The sequence below is a fragment of the Ursus maritimus genome, unplaced genomic scaffold (assembly GCF_017311325.1).
Source record: "Ursus maritimus isolate PB19 unplaced genomic scaffold, ASM1731132v1 scaffold_28, whole genome shotgun sequence".
NCBI lineage: Eukaryota > Metazoa > Chordata > Mammalia > Carnivora > Ursidae > Ursus > Ursus maritimus.
In genome coordinates, this window is record NW_024425341.1 from 4,490,447 (window position 1) to 4,505,126 (window position 14,680).

At 34.8% G+C, this 14,680-nt stretch overlaps 1 protein-coding gene across 1 annotated transcript in view; it reads left to right on the forward strand.

The window, feature by feature from the left end:
- ADAM18 (ADAM metallopeptidase domain 18) overlaps window positions 1–14,680 on the forward strand; it is a 181,619-nt gene that overhangs the window by 57,947 nt on the left and 108,992 nt on the right. The window lies entirely within an intron of this gene.

Below are 14,680 nucleotides of genomic sequence, written 5' to 3' on the forward strand. Positions count from 1 at the left end.
GCAAAGTTAAAGCATCTTGTACGTCTACTTTAAATTCAAGAAATGGCAAAAATCATGAATTTGTGCTTCCATTTTATGTGTATTTTATGCAATTGTTACAAATGTATATATATCCATTAACTATATATCATTGCTCTGCATTGTTCTTATGCATCATTTCAGGATTATTTTGAACAGCTTTTAATGTATACATTGAATCATATAGCTCTACTTTTTCTTTTAAAATTTTTATGTTATTAAGTAATACACATTCCCTTATAAATACAAGTAGTTTTACAGGACTAATATTGAAAAAACTGTATCAGCCCCTTGCATAAACTACACTCCCTGAATTATTTTTCTCATTTTTTAAAACTTTTCCTCCTGGCTTTTACTTTCATTTCCTCATAAATAAAAGTTTTATTGGAGTATATCATATATAGAGAACATTGCAAAAATCATAAATATATAGGACAATTAATTTTGACTAAGTCAAAACATAGACATAGACATCATGGAGATCAAGAAATAGAGTATTTCAGCATTTCAGAAGATCACTATGAATCATACCTCCTTCCGCTTACCATCCATACCAAAGAAAAGCACTTTCCTTACATTTACTACTGTTGGTTAGTTTGGCCTCTTCTTGAACTTTATGTAAATGAAATAATGCAGTGTGTATTCTTGTGTCCACCATTTATTTGCTCAAAATTATGTGTGTGAAAACCATTCTGTTTATATGTGTAGGAATAGTTTATTCACTTTTTACTACATATTTCTAAATAATATTCCCATGAAATTTCTTGAGTCTTCGAATTTAGACATCTATTGACTTCCTAACGTTGAAGTCAGAATTTAAGATCCTAATAGCTCATCATATCTACATGCCACTTCTTCCATTCCTCCTTTGTAATTATATAGTTTATTAGAATTGTGTTTTAATCTCTGATGGGTGAAATAATGAACTAAAATTAAATTGTCTTCTTTGCACAACTTTTGCTTCTTCCCAAATTTGTAATTATTTCATATTGTTTTTGCCTGAATTCTTCAATAAAATTAAAAATTGCCTCTACTTCTCTACATGTTTCAAAAAGTCCTCTTTTTAACCCATCTTTATTCCCCTCTATTAGAATTTCTGCATAGATGTTGATTGTAAATTTTCTATTGTGTCTCCATTGGAACATGTGTATTCTTTTTTCATGACTTGCTTACTCAGTTTGGTAGGCTATATGCCCCTATAATTTACTAAAACAAAAAAAAATTTTGTGTTGTAAATTGTTTGAGTGACATGATTGAAAACATAATTATTTCAAAGATTGTTTGGTTAATTTTACTTTTAAAATAATTGTACCTTGGAATTTTAAAGGTCTTTCTTTTGTCTTTACCATTTCTTTAGAAATTTAATGCTATTCTTATTCTCATTCGTTTGTGTGTCTTTTGCTTGTTTTCTCTATGGAAATATTTAAGATCCTTTTACCCTTATATGGTGTTTTTCATCATACAATATGCTGGTTTTTTATATTGAAGCCCTTTCAATCTGGATACTATTTACTTCTGAGAAATTTTACTGTATTACACTTGATCATTTTTCCCCCTTTTCTTTCTGGAACTTTGTTAATTAAAGCATTTTGAATCATCTAATTTATTTTATCTTATTTAAGTTTTATTTCTACATCTTCTAATATTTCTTTATATTTATACTTTGGAGCAGTCACTCACCTGAGTGTTCTCAGATCACTTTCAGACTAATCCTCCGCTCTGGTCTATCACACAGGGAACTAGATATATTCCCTGGGCTTCTTTGCTTTCATGCTTTTGAGTATATTAAGCAAATATGGATGATTGGATGGGGCAGTGAAATATCTTAGTATTTCTGCATACTGACCCTGCTTGGAACAATGTCTCAGAACTCCTGCTTCCTGTTCCTATAAAACTGTTACCCCTTCTGTCATGTAGCTCCTGCTGAATAGTGCTTGTTTATGGAATCTAATAATGGCTTTTTATTCATTCACCCTGTTCTGGTGTTGGTAGCAACATTCTGCTTTTCTAATCTCAGAGTTGCCTCTCACTTCTGTTGTGTAAAGGTCCTATAATAATTCATTTGAATTGGATGCCTTATGATGACACCTATTCACTTTAAGCTCTATCTTAAGGATTGGAAAACTTTATAAAGAAACAGGTAGTAAATACTTTAGGCTTTGTAGACCATGTGAACTATGTCACAGGTACTCAACTCTGCCATTGTAATGCAAAAGCCAATAGAGAAAGAATATAAATTTATGAGCATGGTGATGTTCCAATAAAACTTTATTCATGAATACTGAAATGTAAATCTTATATAATTTTATTTGTCACATTTTTTTTCTTTTTTTTTTCAACTATTTGCAGACTGTACTGATTATACACCAGATTGGGTCCGTGGACCATAGTTTACCTGCCCTCCTTTAATCCCATCAGCACTTATCCTCACAGATTAATAATAAAAGTTGTAAAGACTTTCTTTGAAAATGTTAATTTATAAATCAAAACAACTTACAAGATCTTGCTAATTCATGTTGACATTTCCCTGGGAAACAAGTGAGGGAATAGAAACTAAGTGTTCTGGACAAACAAGAACAGAATAATCTTTATTTCATAATAAATAATAAATCTATGTAAATATACTTGAGTTTTTTAATTTAGTGTGCCAGCTCAAACATTTGAGAGTGGTTTTAATAGTTTTTATCAATTGACTGAAAGATGTGAGCAATGATGGTCTATTTGCAATGAAGTTCTATCTTGAAAAGAAAGAAATTCATAGACTTATAGACATGTTTGTATTTGAATATATTTATTATGTTCATCAAACTCACCCAGCTCTTGACTATGCTTTTTGTGTTCACTATGCTCTGTAAGTTGGACAGTTCGTTATATGAATTGGTTGATAGACTTTGTAATTCTCTAGATTGGTAAGTAGATAGGTTAGATAGATTAGATGATTGATAGATAGATGATAGATGATAGTTCAACTGAGAGTAGAGACAATTTTATTTATTCCATTGTAATCTGCATGCTTTTAATTTTTTTTTTTGATGAAATAATCAACTAGAATCCTCAGTACAATATTAAATAGAAGTTGTGAGATTCTCAAACCTTGCCTTTTTTGTAATCTTAGAAGGAATGCATTCCGTCTTTCATGATTTTGTATGATATTAACTGTAGGTTTTTTACAGAGGCTCTTTAGGACCCTCCCTTTGATTCCCACTTAGCTGATAGTTTTTTTCTTTCTTTGTTTTTACCAGAAATGGATATTGGATTGTGTCATCTATTCTCTTCACTTACTGAAAACTCATATGGTTTTTTCTCTTGAGTCTATTGAGTGTATTATTGTTGGATTTTCAATTGGTGAACCAGCTTTGTATTTCTAGACTAAATCCCACCTTGTCTTGATGTATTGTCTTTTTTTATACGTTGTTGGATTCGAGTTGGTAAACTTTTGTTAAGAAATTTTACATTTGTGATGATTAGGTACATCAAACTGTAGTTATCTTTTCTGATAATGACTATTTCTGGATTCTCTATCAAGTAATAGTGAGTTCATAAAATGAGCTGTGTTTTCTCTATTCCTGGATGTTTTGAAGAGTTTGTGTAAAGAAGAAATAGAGAATAGAAAAACAATAGAAAAATTGGCAAAATTAGAATCTGGATTTTTGAAAAGATAAATAAAACTGACAAACTCTTACCTAAAATAATTAAGAAAAATGTAGAGGGAAGACTCAGATAAAGTCAGAAATGAAAGAGGAGACATTATATTGGATAAATAAAAAGGTAACAAAGGACTATTAATAATTATATGCCAACAAATTAGATAACCTGAGAGAAATGGATACATTTCTGGAAAAATACAACCTACTAAAATTGAATCAAGAAAAATAGCTTGAACAAATCAATAACAAATAGAGATTGAATTAATAATCTAAAACCTCCCAACAAAGAAAAGCCCAGGCTTTACTGAAAATTTCTACCAAAAATTCAAAGAAAAATTAACACCAGTCCTTCTGAAACTCTTCCAAAAGAATTGAAGAGAGAACACTTCCAAATGTATTTTAAGACACCAGCATCACCCCAATATCAAAGCCAGAAAAAAAAAAGATACCACAAGAAAAGAAAATTACAAGCCAATATCCCTAATAAACATAGATGCAGGTGAGTTAAGATGGTCCAGTAGTAGGGAGAACCTGAGCTTGCCTTGCCCTTCAAACACAGCTAGATCAACATGCAACTATTTTGAACAACTAGGAATATGATCTGAGGATTAAGAAAACAGTCTGCTCAGTTGGAGGGAGAGAAGGTGGCAGATGCAAGTTTCAGATTGTGAATTAGGGAACAGGAAAGCTGTGGGGCTCCAAAAGGAAGGGAACCCTTTTCACAGAGCAAAGTCAGGGAGAGGGAGAGACTGGGAGAGAGTTCAGCAGGTAGGTATTGCACAATAAGCTGTAGTGAGGAGATCCCCTGGGTTGCACTGAAAGAGATCCCTCCCCCTCCCAGAGTACATTTGGAGGAGCGTATTTTGCCTCTCCAAGGACAAAAAGCCAACTGGGAGCCATTGAGCAGCCCTCAACAGCAGGGTCAGAGGTGTGTACAGAGGGCAGAAAACCTCAACAACTTTTCACTGTAAGCCACAATAGGCTTAAACCCCTGTGTATGTGCAGAGCAGCTGCTTTTCTGCAGCAGAACTGAGCAGAGAGCAGAGACACTGGCAGACTGCAGATAACCTGGCTGCCACTTTTCTTTGTCTGCTACAATAGATTCAAGCCCTGTGTGACTGCTTTTCTGGGACAGAACAGAGTAGGGGACTGAGTCGGATGCAGACAGCTGATTAACTTGGTTCCCGCTTTTGGCTGAGCAATACAATAAACTCTAGCCTCTGCTCACACTCTGTGCAACTGCTTTTCTGGGACAGGATGGGAGTGGCATGCTGGGAGGCTCCCCTCCAGGGGAGGGGAGTGGGCCTGCACTTTGCCAGGCCCTTTAAAACTTGGGAGTTTTGGATCCCAGCCACTGGCCAGGGATAAAATTGTGGAGGTATGTGGCACTGGGTGTGCTGATGGCATGGTAACAGACAGGCTAATGGCAGGGAACTAACAAAAGCCCAGGACACAGGAGATTGTTCACTTTTGTTGTTGTTGTTGTTAAGATTTTTATTTATTTATTTGAGAGAGAGAGAGGACACAGAGGGAGAGTGAGGGAGAAGCAAACTCCCTGCTGAGCAGAGAGCCTGATGTGGGGCTCAATCCCAGGAGCCACCCAGGTGCCCCAATTGTTCACTTTTCTGAGAGGGCATCCAGAACAGTAGTTAGGAGTTCCTCTTCCTGGGGACAAGAGGGTAGGGTGACACCATATTCCTTCTCCTCCACAAACCCTTCCCTGTCCGCCACCACCCACCAGCACAGTCAGACATCAGAGAGAAACACAGCACCTCCAATGGGGGCTGGAATCCCCTACACTAACCCCACCCCCCTGCACCTGGCAGGAGCATCATTATAAGGGCAAGTCAGCTTGTGAATCAGCCCAGCAGCCCTCTTACTCAGAAGACCAACACAGGCCCCCACACATACCAAGTATACTGATTAAAGAATGCTCCAAAACGTTGGAGACACATTTCTCTTTTCTTAATTTTTTAAATTTTTAAATTTTGTTTATTTTTATTTTTATTATATATATGTACGTACATACATATATATGTATATATATACGTACATACATATATATGTATATATATACACACTTTTTTTCCTTTTTTCTTTTTTTATCAGGCTTATAATTTTTAGTTTATTTGTTGGTTTGTTTCTCTTGTTTTTCAACATCGGTTGTCTTTTTTTTTCTCTTCTTTCCTTACTCTTTTTTCCTTCTTTCTTTCTTATCCTTTGGAATCAGGTTTTAATTTTTTGTTTGTCTCTTTGCATTTTTGTTCCTTTTCCCTTTCTCTTGTTTTGCATCAGGCTACTGCTGCTTCTTCTTTTACTCCTTCTTCTTCTCTCCTTTTTCTTTTCTTTCTTTCAAGCTTTCTTTCTTCCTTCCTTCCTTCCTTCCTTCCTTTCCTTTCCTTTCCTTTCCTTTCCTTTCCTTTCCTTTCCTTTCTTTTTTTACAGGCTTATCTTGACAAACAAATCAAAGCATACCTAGTTAAAGGTCCAAACACTCCCCATTCTAAACAAGGAGGAACTCTGTAGGAGATGGACAAGTGGGAAAAAGCAGCCAAAAGACAATAGCAGAGTGTACATAGCATACACCAGAAACATTTCCTGAAGTTTGTTGTTGTTGTTCTTGTTTTGTTGGGTACTTTTCTTTTTCTTTCTTTCTTTTTTGGACAAAATGACAAGATGGAAAAATTCACCCCAAGAGAAAGATCAGGAGGAAGTATTCACTGCCAGGGATTTAATCAAAATGATTATAAGTAAGATGTCTGAACTAGAATTTAATACAATGATTATAAAGTTACTAGCTGGGCTTGAAAGAAGCACAGAAGACACTAGAGAATCCCTTACTGTATAACACAACTAAAATCTAGTCAAGCTGAAATCAAAAATGCTATTAGTCAGATGCAGTCCCAAGTGGGGGCCATAAAAATGAGGATAAATGAAACAGAAGAGAGAATCAGTGATATAGAAGATAAAATGATGGAAAATAAGGAAGCTGAAAAGAAGAGAGAAAGAAAACTATTAGATCCCAAAGGGAGACAGAGAACTCAGTGATACCATAAGGTGAAATAATATCCGTATTATAGAGGTCACAGAAGATGAAGAGTGGAAGAAAGGGGCAGAAGGATTATTCGAAGAAATCATAGCTGAGAAATTCCCTAATCTGGGGAAGAAAACAGGCATTCAAGTCCAGGAGACACAGAGAAACCCCCCTCAAAATCATGAAACATAGGTCAATACCTTGACATATTATAGTGAAGCTTGCAAATTTCAAAGATAAAAAGAAAATCTTGAAAGCAGCTCAGGAAAAGAAGTCCTTAACCTACACAGGTGGATGCATACGGCTGGCAGCAGACCTGTCCTCAGGGACCTGGCAGACCAGAAAGGACTGGCATGATATATTCAATGTGCTAAATGGGAAAAATGTGCAGCCAAGAATGCTCTATCCAGAAAGGCTGTTATTCAAAATAGAAAGAGAGATAAAGAATTTCCAGGATAAACAAAAACTAAAGGAATCTAAACCAACCCTGCCAGAAATATTAATCAAGGGGATCCTTTGAGCAAAGAGAAAGCCCAAGGGTAACAAAGACCAGAAAGAAAGAGAGACAATCTACAGGAACAGCGACTTTACAGGTAATGCCATGGTATTAAATTCATTTCTTTCTTCTAATTACTCTGAATGTAAGTGGACTAAATGCTCCAATCAAAAGACACAGAGTATCAGATTGGAGGAAAACAACAACAACACAGGACCCGTTGATACACTGTCTAAAAGAGACTCATTTTAGACCCAAAGACACCTCCAGGTTGAAAGTGAGAGAGTGGGGAACCATTTGTTATGCTAATGGACATCAAAAGAAAGTTGGAGTAGGAATCCTTATATCAGACAAACTAGATTTTAAATTAAAGACTGTAATAAGACATGAGGAAGGATGCTATATCATAATAAAAGGGCCTATCCAACAAGAAGATCTAACAATTCTAAATATTTATGTCTCTAACATGGAAGCGACCAAATATACAAACGAATTAATAACAAAATTAAAAAACACATTAATAATAATGCAAAAATAGTAGGGGACTTTAACACCCACAGCAATGGACAGATCATCTAAGCAGAAGATCAACAAGGAAACAGGTTTTGAATGACACACTGAACCAGATGGACTTCACAGATATATTCAGAGCATTTCATCCTAAAGCAACAGAATTTTCCAGAATAGATCGCATACTGGGTCACAAATCAGGTCTCAGGTGATACCAAAAGGTTGGGATTATACCCTGCATATTTTCAGTCCACAGTGCTTTAAAACTTGAACTCAATCACAAGAAAAAATTTGGAAGGAACACAAATACATGGAGGTTAAAGAGCATTCTACCAAAGAATGAATGGGTCAACCAGGAAACTAAAGAAGAATTTAAAAAATTCATGGAAACAAATGAAAATGAAAACACAACTGTTCAGAACCTTTGGGATGCAGCAAAGGCTGTCCTAGGAGGGAAGTATATAGCAATACAGGCGTTCCTCAAGAAACAATAGAAGTTTCAAATACACAAGCTAACCTTAAACCTAAAGGAAATGAAAAAAAAAAAAAAGGAAATAAAGACTAAATCCAGCAGGGGAAGAGAAATAATAAAGATTAGAACAGAAATCAATGATACAGAAATAAAAACAAATTTAACAGATCAATGAAACTAGGAGCTGGTTCTTTGAAAGAATTAATAAAATTGATAAACCCCAGCCAGGCATATCAAAAAGAAAAGAGAAAAGACCCAAATAACTAAAATAATGAATGAAAGAGGAGAGATCACAACTGATATTGAAGAAATGTGAATAACTATAAAAGAATATTATGAGCAATATATTCCAACATAATAGGCAATCTGGAAAAATGGATGTATTCCTAGAAACATAAACAAAAACTGAAACAGGAAGAAATAGAAAACCTGAACATACTGATAACCAGCAAAGACATTAAATCAGCAATCAAAAATCTCCTGACAAATAAGAGTCCAGAGCTCAGTGGCTTCCCAGGGTAATTCCATCAAACATTTAAAGAAGGATTAAGTTTGCACTGCTACGTATTTACCCCAAAGATACAGATGTAGTGAAAAGAAGGGGCACATGCATTCCAATGTTCATAGTGACAATGTCCACAATAGCCAAACTATGGAAGGAGCCGAGAAGCCCTTCAACAGAAGAATGGATGAAGAAGATGTGGTAAATATATACAATGGAATATTATTCAGCCATCAGAGAAGATGAATACCCACCATTTGCATCGACATGAATGGAACTGGAGGGGATTATGCTAAGTGAAATAAGTCAAGCAGAGAAAGACAATTATCATATGGTTTCACTCATTTGTGGAACATAAGCAATAGCACAGAGGACCATAGGGGAAGGGAGGGAAATCTGAAGGAGAAGAATCGGAGAGGGAAAGGAACCATGAGAGACTATGGAACCTGGGAAACAAACTGAGGGTTTCAGAGGGGAGGGGGTTGGGGGGAGGAGGTAACCGGTGATGGGTATTAAGGAGGGCACATGTTGTGATGTGCATTGGATGTTATACATAGCTAATGAATCATTGAACGCTACGTCAGAAACTAATGATGTACTATGCAGTGGCTAACGGAACATAATTTTAAAAAATAAGGATTAAATTTGTAAAGTTCTTAACAGATTTTGGATACTAGCCCTTGATCTGATGAGAAATTTTCAAATATCTTCTCCCATTCTGTAGGTTGTCTTTTAGTTTTGTCGACTATTTTCTTTGCTGTGCAAAAGCTTTTTATCCTGATGAAGTCCCAATAGTTCATTTTTGCTTTTTGTTTCCCTTGCCTTTGGAGACATGTCTAGCAAGAAGTTGCTGTGGCCAAGGTAAAGAGTTTGCTTGCCTGTGTTCTCCTCTAGGATTTTGATGGATTCCTGTCTCATATTTCATCCATTTTAAGTCTATTTTGTGTATGGTGTAAGAAAGTGGTCCAGTTTCATTCGCATGTGGCTGTCCAATTTTCCCAACACCATTTGTTGAAGAGACTGTCTTTTTTCCATTGGTTATTCTTTCCTGCTTTGTTGAAGACTGCTTGATCATAGAGCTGAGGGTCCATTTTGGGGTTCCCTACTCTGTTACATTGGTTTATGTGTCTATTTTCATGCCAGTTCTGTACTGTCTTGGTGATTACAGCTTTGTAATAGAGCTTGAAGTCTGGAATTGTGATACCACCAGATTTTCTTTGGAAAAGCTTTTTACTGTTTTCTGTAGTGAGAGTGCAAACACATACACATGTACACACACACACACACACACACACGTATATGTATAGACATTTTACCACTTCAAATAGAATGTGGAAATGTTAACACCGTCTTTTAGGTCTCAAATCATGTCATATAAACATAAAATAAGTAATTGTGTAGTTTATTTAAATATTACTTTTAAATCCATTAACACCAAATCACAGAAAATTAGCATTTTATTTTTAACCATGAAACAAAATTTTGTTAAAAATCAAATGAAGAGAAAGTTTATTATATTTTCCCATTTTGCTTGTTCATCTCTGATATTACAGGTTTTCCTTTATTATCATTTTCTTTTTATCCCCTCAAAATTCTTTAGTCATTTTTTTAAAGCAGGGCTACTGCCAACATAGTATCTTAATTTTCCTTCATTTCAGAATGTCTTTATTTCATCTTCATTCTTGAGGGATATTTTTGCTGGATTAAAGTTGTGGGTTGACTTTTTTTCTTTCAGCACTTGAAAAATTTTGTGCATCCTCTGTGCATCATATTTCTGATGAGAAATTCTCTGTTGTATAAATCGTTGCTCCTCTATAAGCAATGCATTGATTTTCTTTGGCTGATTTCAAGACACTTAAATATTTTCTCCACCTATTTAATCATGATGTGTCTACCATGATTACTCTAAGTTTATCTTGTTAGAAATTGGGGACATTTTAGCCATTTGCCTTCAAATATTTTTCAGTTATGCCCCCTTTGTCCCCTTCTGGGACACTAATGACATTGATGTTTGATCTTTTGCCATTGTTCCACTGCTCCCTGGATTTCTGTTAATTTTATAAGAAACTATTTTCTTTCTGTTGTTCAGATTAGATAATTTATATGAATTAGTCCTTAAATTCACTCATTCTGTCTCTAACATCTCCATTTTGCTACTAAGTCCACCTACTCAGATTTTGTTTATTATGTATCTATTTATGATTTCTGTATTTTTTGTTCTATAAATGTCATTTTCTGTTTCCCTGTATATTTCCTTTATGAGACTTTATTTGTTTTAGAGATTTTATAATTACTTGTTGAAGCATTTTTATGATAATTGCTTTAAAATCCTTCAGAGAATGTAGTATATGGACTATCTTGGTTTTGATGTCTGTTGATTATATTTTCTCATTTCAGTTGAGCTATTTCTGGTTCTTGGTATAATAAGTAATTTTAGACTACATCCAGGATACTTCTGAGAAATATGTTACAAGACACTAATTCCTATTAAATCTTCCATTTCAGAAGGCAGTTGCTTTTTTTTCTTTTTTTTCTAAAAACACATTCTAGATCAGTTCTATTGTTTACATCTCAATTTAGTTTTCATGGCCTTGAGAGATATTCTTTGAAACTGTGGACATTATACATGCTATTAGGGAGTCTGGGAGTCTGGATTCTATTGTTTTTCTCTGATGAGTGTTGATTTTTTTGTTTCTTTTATCATGCAGGTTAAATTCAGAACAGCAGCTGTAGACGATTGACAGCAGACCTGGACTCAGTTGAGATCTTTAGTCTTTAGTTAAGTTCAGTGTTGAGGCTGCCCCATATATGAATGTTTCAGGAGTCAGCCAGAAATGTGGGAGACAGAATTTGGAGGATTCTTTTTCTAAAGTCTTCCCTTTTGCATATTTTTACAGCAGCCACCGTTTCTTCATGTCAGATGTTTAATTTCCCAGGCCTGGAGTATCTTTTTTTTTTTTTTTCTTCACTAATGGCCTGTGAACCCACATGCCATGTCTATTATATCTGGCCTTAGGCTGAAAGTCACAAAGACTGTCACTGTTCATAGGTATTTCCTTTGAGCATGGACTCCCAACCCATACTTCTAGCTTCTGGTGGTGTTTTTTTCTTTTTTTAAGTTTTTCTTTAAATTCCAGTTAGTTAATATATAGTATACTATTAGTTTCAGGTGTATGATATAGTGATTCAGCACTTCCATACAACACCCAGTGCTCATCACAAGTGCCCTCCTTAATCTCTATCATCTGTTTAACCCACACCCCAGCTACCTCCCCTCTGATAATCATCAGTTTGTTCTCTATAGTTAAGAGTCTGTTTCTTGGTTTGCCTTTCTCTCCCCCCCCTTTGTTTGTTTTGTTTCTTATATTCCACATATGAGTGAAAACATATGATATTTGTCTTTGACTGATTAATTTTGCTTAGCATAATACTCTCAAGCTCCATCTATATCTTTGCAAATGGCAAGATTTCATTCTTTTTTAATGGCTGAGCAATATTCCAGTAGATAATGCTGCTATAAACATAGGGGTACATGTATCCCTTTGAATTAGTGTTTTCGTATTATTTGGGGGGAAATAATGTGTAATTGCTGGATCATAGGGTAGTTCTCTTTTTAACTTTTTGAGGAACCTCCATACCGTTTTCCAGGGTGGCTGCACCAGTTTGCATTCCCACCAACAGTGCAAGAGGGTTCCTTTTTCTGCACATCCTTGCCAACACCTGTTGTATCTTGTATTGTTGATTTTAGCCATTCTGACAGGTGTGAGGTGATACCTTATTGTAGTTTTGATTTCTGTTTCCCTAATGATCAGTGATGGTGAGCATCTTTTCATGTATCTGTTGCCATCTGTATGTCTTCTTTGGAAAAATATCTATTCATGTGTTCTGTTAATTCTTGAGCACTTTTGGGTATCATGCACAGGGAAATAAGTGTAATAAGATCCAACTCCTTCCTGACTTGAAGCATCTATTAGATTCTATACTATAGATTCCAAATTTCTGTTGAAATGATCTAATATTGATTTATTTTCTCCATTTTTCCCCTCTATTTTCATGCACACACAAACACATCTAGAGACCCCCCCCCCGCATTATTGAGGTATAATTGACAAATAAAATACTAATATATTTAAATTGTACAATGTGATAATTTGATATATTTACATTATGAAACAACTCCCATAAACAAATAAATATATTTCATCAACTCATATAGTTATGTTTTATGAGAATGCTTAAGATGTACTCTCTTAACAAATTTCAAGTATATAATATATAATTATGAATTATAGTTCCCATAGTTATATTAGATCCTCAGAACTTATTCATCTTATAACTGGACGTTTGTACCCTTTGGCCCACATCTCCCCATTTTCCCCTTCCCCTAGTTTTAGCAACTACAGTTCTACTCTCTGTTTCCATAAGTTTGACTTTTTTTAAAGTTACCATATATAAGTGATATCATACATATTTGTCTTTCTCATTTCATTTAGCATAATGCACTCCTGGTCATCTATGTTATCGCAAATGGAAGGATTTCCTTCTTTTTTATGGCTGAATAATATTCCATTGACTAGATACACTACATTTTCTTCGTCCATTCATCTATTGATGGACATTTATGTTGCTTCCAAAACTTGGCTATTGTGAATAATGCTGCTATTAACATAGGGCTAAAGAGAGCAATTTCATTTGTTTTGGTTATATAAATAGAAGTGGGATTGCACTGGCTCATATGGTAATTCTATTTTTAAATTTTGGGGCAATCTGCACACTATTTTTCATAATGGGTGTACCAATTTACATTCCCACCAATAGCTTTTCTCCACATCCTCACCAACATTTGTTATCGCTTGTCTTTTTGATAATAGCCATCTTACCTGGTGTGAGGTGATAACTCATGGTGGGTTTGATTTGCATTTCCCTGATGGTTAGTGATGTTTAGCATCTTTTCATATACCTGTTGGCCATTTGTATGTATTATTTAGAAAAAATGTCTATTCAAGTCCTTTGCCTATTTTTTAATTGAGTTATTTGGTGTTTTGCTATTGAGTTCTGAGTTCCTTATATATTTTTGATATAATTTCTTATTGGATATATGGTTTGCAAATATGTTCTTCCATTCAATAGGTTGCCTTTTGATTTTTTTTTTTCCTTTGCTATGGAGAAACATTTTAGTTTGATGTAGTCCCAATTTATAACTTTTTGTTTTTTGTTTGTGTTTACTCAAGTATGATTAATGTATGGTGATATGTTAGTTTCAGGTGTGCACTATAATGATTCAATAATTCTAAACATTTCTCAGTGTTCATCAATATATGTGTACTCTTAATCTTTTTTTACCTATTTTGCTCACCACCACCACCCCCAACCTCCCCTCTGGCAACCACTGGTTTATTCTCTGTATTTAAGATTCTGTTTTTCTCCTCTTTTTTTTTTTTCCTGTGTTTGTTCATTTGTTTTGTTTTTTTAAATTCCATATGTGAGTGAAATCATATGGTATTTGTCATTCTCTGACTGAATTATTTCATATAACATTATGCCCTCTAGGTCCACCCATGTTGTTGCAAATGGCAAGATTTCATTCTTTCATATGCTGAGTAATATTCCATTGTACATCTATATACCACACCTTCTTTATCTATTCATCTATCCGTGAACACTTGGGTTGCTCCAGTAATTCCACCACTTGTTAATTTTTGTTTTTGTTGCCTGTGCTTTTGATGTGAAAAATAAAGTATCATCGCCAAGACCAATGTCAAGGAGATTTTTGCTTATGTTTTCTTCTAAAAATTTTACAGTTTTCAGTCTTATGAGCAAGTCTTTAATCCATGTCACATTAATTTTTGTGAATGGTGTAAGATAAGGGTACAATTTCATTCTTTTGCACATCATAGCTCTTTTTAATCTGTAGAATCTGCTGTGATTTCATCTTTTTTATTCCTGTTATGATTGTGTGTGTGTGTGTGTGTGTGTGTAGTCTGTCTTCCTTTCCTGCACA